This window comes from Cannabis sativa, chromosome 4, assembly GCF_029168945.1.
Source record: "Cannabis sativa cultivar Pink pepper isolate KNU-18-1 chromosome 4, ASM2916894v1, whole genome shotgun sequence".
Taxonomy (NCBI): domain Eukaryota; kingdom Viridiplantae; phylum Streptophyta; class Magnoliopsida; order Rosales; family Cannabaceae; genus Cannabis; species Cannabis sativa.
In genome coordinates this window covers 73,072,686-73,080,271 of record NC_083604.1, presented here as the reverse complement: position 1 = coordinate 73,080,271, position 7,586 = coordinate 73,072,686, and the positions used below count along the sequence as shown (strand labels likewise).

At 33.6% G+C, this 7,586-nt stretch overlaps 1 long non-coding RNA gene across 1 annotated transcript; it reads left to right on the top strand.

Moving 5' to 3' along the window:
* The first annotated feature begins 2,100 nt into the window (after positions 1 to 2,100).
* Positions 2,101 to 2,581, top strand: LOC133036560 (uncharacterized). The gene is made up of 2 exons (XR_009687161.1): positions 2,101 to 2,198; positions 2,306 to 2,581. It is a non-coding gene; the product is annotated as an uncharacterized LOC133036560 (long non-coding RNA).
* Positions 2,582 to 7,586: the final 5,005 nt, after the last annotated feature.

Here is a 7,586-nt window from a genome sequence, read left to right as displayed (position 1 = left end):
TTTCTTTATTGATGTTGAATAAAATAGATTACATTGAAATGGAGTTTTATTTAGGGCATAAAACCTAACAGCACATATGTATAATGTATATGCTATTATAAGGTGTGATACAAAATTAAGTGACCAATTATGTTATGGGTATCAAAAGGGTATTAAATTGTCATGGAAATAATGTGTAGATACCATAAGTTAATTTATAATTTGTTGAGGGGCCAAATTATAAATACCCAAAACTCATTCTAAGATGAGTCTATAAATAGGTAGTGGTCCCCAAGAAACACTAAGGGTTCTGTATTCTCTCCTTCCCCATCAGAGAAAATACCTAAGAAAATAGTGTATTCTTGGAAGATCAAAACCTTCTCTGCAATCTCCAACAATGGCTTCAGGTTAGTGCTTCCGCTGATCTTTTATCATCATCTTCTTCTTTAATTTAGCAAAGGCTTTATAGATTTATATGATTTAGGGTTTTCTATATTAAAGCACTTTAGGAATATGTTTAGATCTATGATTTATATATTTCTTTAAGTGTTTTATAACCCTAACAAGTGGTATCAGAGCCACCTTTGTTGAATCAATTGAAGATCTGATGATTTGTTTTATGAAATTTGGGAATTTTAAAAATTAGGGTTTTTTATTTATTTTTTTGAACAATTTTGCCGATATAATTTTGTGGCTTCAGTATGTGGTAATACATATATATGTATTTAATTTGTTCTGTAAATCTTTAGAGGGATTGATTGTTTTTCTTTGATTTCGGAAGACGTCATTCGATGTTCCAGATTTTCGTTGAATATATATAACAAATTGAATTGATTCGTTGTTTGTTTAAGCGTTTGAAAAGTCCAATTTTTCATTCTTTATTGATTATAAGTTTTATTTCAGTACACAGTAATATATATATATATTAATGTATAATTTAGTATATATATTTTTGGTTTAAACAATTTAATTCAAATTTTGGTGTTGGTTTATGACTGATATTTTAAGTAAATTAATTCAAACAATAAGTCGCCAAAGTGACCTCTTTTGTGTAGATTAATTTATTTAAATATTAGGATGGTTGTATGTTTGTAATTAATGCTTATATTGACTAGCCCAAAGGTAAGTGAATATTTTGCTAGATTTCAAATATACATGTGGCGATAAATGTGTGACAATTATAAGGTATTTTGTGTGAGCAATACGTTAGTCCAAAGATTGACCTATTGTTTGACGCAGTTTTATTGTCAATATTTGATTGCTACACCAAGAGTACCGCTTACAGTTAATATTACTGTCCAAAGACTTGATATTAATGTGTGTTTGGTATCTTGAGATGGGATTAACCAATTTTTGAATTTATTGTTAAATTATGCATATTAATGTGAGCTTGTTCTATTTGTTCTATATTCAGCTAGTTCATCTTCTGCTGCCTCAATATCTGCTAATATTAATTCTATTCCTATGCTTAATGGGACCAATTTCAAGGATTGGAAAAGGAACCTACTTATAGTTCTGGGATGTATGGATTTAGACCATGCACTAAGGAATGAACAACCTACACCTCTCACTAAGGAAAGTTCCCATGATGATAAAAGGGAATTTGAGAAGTGGGATCGTTCAAATCGCATGAGTCTAATGATTATGAAACACGGCATTCCAGAAGCCTTTTGGGGCACAGAATCCGAAGGGGTTTAGTATGGCTAAGAATTTCCTTGAACAAATTGAGGAACGTTTTGCTAAAAACGATAAGGTTGAAATGACAACACTTCTTGGTTCTTTAATGAACATGAAGTATAAGGGTTAAGGAAATGTAAGGGAGTACATTATGGAAATGCATCATATTGTCTCAAGATTAAGGACACTTAAGATTGAGCTTTCGGATGATGTACTTGTACTCATGGTTTTGTTAACGCTTCCTCCACAGTTTAACCAATTTAAAATTAGTTATAACTGTCAAAAGGAGAAATGGACTCTCAACGAGCTCATTTCTCATTGTGTGCAAGAGGAAGAAAGGTTGAAAAAGGACAAAACCGAAAGTGCTCATTTGGCAACTACCCCTAAGGATAAGGGCAAGAAAAGAAAATTTTAGAATGAAGCTGCTAAGGGTCCAGTTCAAATGAAACAACAACAAGATTCTAAGGGTTGTTTCTTTTGTGACCAACCTGGACATGTGAAGAAAGATTGTGCCAAATATCACGCATGGCGTGTAAAGAAAGGTATTAATCTTGCTTTGGTCTGTTCTGAGGTTAATTTAGTTTCAGTACCTAGAAACACTTGGTGGATAGATTCTGGTGCTACTACTCACATAAGTGTTTCTATGCAGGGTTGCCTGAGCTACCGAAAGCCAAGTGATGGTGAAAGATACATCTTTGTGGGCGATGGTCAATCGGTGGAAGTGGAAGCAATTGGGCATTTCAGATTGTTATTAGGAACTGGTTCTTATTTGGATTTGAAAGACACTTTTGTTGTGCCGTCTTTTAGGCGGAATTTAGTTTCTGTTTCTTTGTTGGACAAATTTGGATATTGTTGTTCATTTGGAAACAATCAGTTTACTTTGTCTTTAAATTCAAATATTATTGGAACTGGTTATTTGAATACTTATGACAATCTTTATTTGTTAGAAACAATTGCATCCTATAATGAAACCTTGCATGTGGAATCACGAGGTACTAAACGCAAATTAAATAAAGAAAATTCAGCGTCATTATGGCATAAACGCTTAGGTCATATCTCAAGAGGTAGAATTGAGCGTCTTGTGTCTTGACATTTTAGAGTCTCTTGACTTCACAGATTTCAATGTCTGTGTAGATTGTATCAAGGGAAAACAGACCAAAACTAAGAGATTAGGTGCCAATAGAGCTTCAGAAGTCTTAGAATTGATTCACACAGATATTTGTGCGCCATTCCCTACGGCATCTTGGAATGGTCAACAATATTTTATATCATTCATAGACGATTACTCACGTTATGTGTACCTATATCTCATTCATGAAAAATCTCAGTTTGTGGACGTGTTCAAAGCTTACAAAGCTGAAGTTGAGAATCAACTCAACAAAAGGATTAAGAACGTCAAATCTGATCGTGGTGGTGAGTACTACGGTAGATATGATGGCTCAGGTGAACAACGTCCAGGACCATTTGCTAAATTCCTAGAGGAATGTGGTATTGTCCCACAGTACACCATGCCAGGATCACCTAGCATGAATGGTGTTGCTGAGAGACGAAATAGGACTCTTAAGGATATGGTAAGGAGCATGATCGCTCATTCTACCTTACCTGAGTCCCTTTGGGGAGAAGCATTAAAGACAGCAGCTTACATTCTGAATAGAGTACCAAGTAAAGCAGTTGCAAAAACACCTTATGAGCTTTGGACAGGTCGAAAGCCTAGTCTAAAGCATTTTCACATTTGGGGATGTCCAGCTGAGGCAAGGCCTTATAGGCCACATGAAAATAAATTGGACTCCAAAACAGTTAGCAGCTACTTTATTGGTCATTCTAAGCGATCTAGGGGCTATAAGTTTTATGATCCCACTGTCAGAAATATTTTTGAGACGGGAACTGCAACATTTTTTGAGGATGTTTAATTTGGGGAGAGAAATAAGGTTAGAGACATTGTTTTTGAGGAGGAATTGAATTCAAACTCAGTTCCTACTATCATTTTAGACAATGTTCAGGCTTCCACACCTGTCATTGATCAAGAAATGAATCCGGAACCTCAACAAGATAATGTTGAACAACTCCCAAATCAAAATGAGGCTATTGTTCCAGAAGAACAAATTCAACACCCTCAAGAACAAGAGCCATTAAGGAGGTCCACAAGAGAGAGAAGAAATGCTATTTCAGATGACTATTTTGTATTTCTTCAAGAACATGAGGATGAAATTGGAATGATGGAAGATGATCCAATCAACTTGCATCAGGCCATGAAAAGTTCTAACTCTCAAAAGTGGATTGATGCCATGGATGAAGAGAATAAGTCTATGCAAGACAATAAAGTTTGGGAAGTTGTCCCATTACCGGAAGGTGTAAAACCAATTGGTTGTAAGTGGATACTTAAAACCAAGAAGGATGAATATGGTAATGTGGTGAGATTTAAGGCACGTCTTGTAGCAAAAGGCTATACTAAAAAACAAGGCATTGATTATACAGAGACTTTCTCTCCGGTTTCATCGAAAGACTCTTTTAGGATAATATTGGCACTTGTTGCTCATTTTGACCTTGAGTTACATCAGATGGATGTTAAAACAGCGTTTCTCAATGGTGACATTGATGAGAAAATTTATATGGAGCAACCAGAAAACTTTGTGGTTGGTGACCCAAAGAATATGGTTTGCAAATTAAAGAAATCCATCTATGGACTCAAGCAAGCTTCTCGTCAGTGGTATCACAAGTTTCACCAAGTAATTATCTCATTTGGTTTTGAGATGAATATTATTGATGATTGTGTATATCACAAGTTCAGTGGGAGTAAATACATATTTCTGGTTCTATATGTCGATGACATATTGCTTGCTACTAATGATATAGGCTTATTGCACGAAACCAAGAGATTTTTATCTAAGAAATTTGAGATGAAAGATCTTGGTGACGCCTCTTTTGTATTAGGAATTCAAATACGTCGAGATCGTTCTCGGGGTATTCTTGGATTATCACAAAAGGGCTATATCGATAAAGTACTCAAAAGGTTTGGCATGCAAGATTGTAGACCAGGTGATGCCCCTGTTGCTAAAGGAGACAAATTCAGTTTTAGACAATGCCCTAAAAACAGCCTTGAAATTCAGGAAATGAAAAAGATTCCCTATGCATCAGTTGTAGGGAGTCTAATGTATCTTCAGGTATGTACGCGTCCAAATATTGCGTACATTGTTGGGATGTTAGGCAGATATTTAAGCAACCCTGGTATGGACCATTGGATAGCAGCCAAGAGGGTTATGAGGTATCTTCAGAGAACAAAAGATTACATGCTCACATACAGGAAATCAGATCATTTGGAGGTTGTAGGGTATTCTGATTCTGATTTCGCTGGATGCCAAGATAGCAGAAGGTCTACATCAGGCTACATTTTCTTGCTAGCTGGAGGAGCTATATCCTGGAGAAGTGTCAAACAGACACTTGTAGCTTCTTCCACTATGGCAGCTGAATTCGTAGCGTGTTATGAGGCATCAAATCAGGGAATATGGCTGAGAAACTTTGTCACTAGGCTGCGTATTTTAGAGAATGTTGAAAGACCACTTAAGATATTTTGTGACAATAAATCAGCAGTGCTGTATTCCAACAACAATAGGAGCTCATCTAAGTCAAAGCATATTGACATAAAGTTCCTAGTTGTGAAAGAAAGAGTGCAGAGTGGACAGATTTCCATAGAGCATATTGGGACAAACTCCATGATAGCGGATCCGCTCACAAAAGGATTACCACCCAAGGTCTTTCATGAGCACACTGCTCATATGGGTGTAGTATTACTTGAGGATATCATGATTTGGTGGGAGTTTGTATTCTCTTTGCTTTATGTTTGTTTAAGACATTTATGTATTTGGCTATTTTCTGATCAGAAATAAAGCTTTCAGTTTATTCACTCTGTTTTATTATGTTTAAGTTTGACCTCACTTTGGTTTAAGGAGGACCAGTTGGAAATAGGCATGTTCGGTTCACATTGCATGTAATTTCCATGCTACACATCCATGATTGATCTATGTCATTTGGCTATATTTGTATATGTGACCATTGATGGGTTTAGTCATGATTGATATGACGAAAATCGCTTTGATCCTATATGGGTATAGTTGATGGACGAGATTGTTGTGAATACCTTTACATAATAGCAAATTTTGAGCTCATAAGGTTATACATTTATCAGGTAACATATGTTGCCCAAGTGGGAGATTGTTGGATTAAAAATCCTATGTGGGCACATATGTATAATGTATATGCTATTATAAGGTGTGATACAAAATTAAGTGACCAATTATGTTATGGGTATCAAAAGGGTATTAAATTGTCATGGAAATAATGTGTAGATACCATAAGTTAATTTATAATTTGTTGAGGGGCCAAATTATAAATACCCAAAACTCATTCTAAGATGAGTCTATAAATAGGTAGTGGTCCCCAAGAAACACTAAGGGTTCTGTATTCTCTCCTTCCCCATCAGAGAAAATACCTAAGAAAATAGTGTATTCTTGGAAGATCAAAACCTTCTCTGCAATCTCCAACAATGGCTTCAGGTTAGTGCTTCCGCTGATCTTTTATCATCATCTTCTTCTTTAATTTAGCAAAGGCTTTATAGATTTATATGATTTAGGGTTTTCTATATTAAAGCACTTTAGGAATATGTTTAGATCTATGATTTATATATTTCTTTAAGTGTTTTATAACCCTAACAGTATGTTATTGGAAGTTTTGTCGATTGTTTAATCTATAAAAATTTAATTCACTATTGTGAAACTGGTTTCTTTAGGTGTCGTTTGGTAACACTTTTGTTTTTTAATTTTTTAATTACAAAATGAAAGTAAAATTTTTATTTTTAAAAAATAAAAATGCGTTCTGTAACCACTTTTATTTTTCAATTTTAAAAACAGAAAATAAAAGTGTGTTATGTAAAGTTTATTTTCATTTTTATTTTTTGATTTGATTTAAGTCGGGTCAAGATCTGGGGTTGGATTCGGGTTCGGGTCAGAAGCCGGGTTCAGCGCCAAGGCCGTGAGGAGGGGATTTGGGTCCGGGTCTGGTTGTAATCCAAAGGATTGATTAAGAAAAAGAACTGTTTAAAAAAATTTTGAAAGTGATTTTTTTTTTATTTTTAAAATTTTGATTTCTAATCATAAAATTGAAAAGTAAAAACAGTTTTATAGAACATGTTTTTGAAAAATATTTTCACTTTTTCACTTTTAAAAATAGAAAACTGATTAAAAAAGTGTTATCAAACGCCACCTTAACTTTATTATAAATTTTTGTAGTATATTTCATTTTTTATTATAGTTATAGCTTTTGTTTGAATCTGCTATTTGGCTTGATATTCACTCTAAAATTCTCGAATTGGATAGAAAAAGAAAAGAGTAATTTATGGTATAAATACTTAAGTTTAACTCTCAGTTGTAAATAAATACTTAAGTTTAATTTTTGACGGTAATAATACCTAAGTTATATTTCTGGAACTCTGTAGGTTCTAACCGTTAAATATTAAATCATTATCCACGTGTCATTTTTTTATTGGTATATTTAAACTATTTTTTTTAAAAAAAATAAAAATTTAATGACTTGGACCAATCAGCAAGTGTCATGTAGCAATTTACTTTATACTTAACTAGGGGTGGGCATCATCCAATGCAATCCAATTAAACTGAATCGATCGAATCCAATCCAATTACAAAAAGTTGGATATCCAATTACAATTAGATTGGATTGGATGCTAAAAGTTGGATTCTAATTAGATTGAATCGGTTATTGGATGTCAATCTCAAAATCCAATTAAAAACCAATCCAATTACATTTATATATATATATATTAAAAAATTATTTATATAATAAAAAATATTGAAAAATATAATAAATATTTATTATATTTTTATTAGATTTTTTTTGTATGTTGAATTTGTAACACTTAA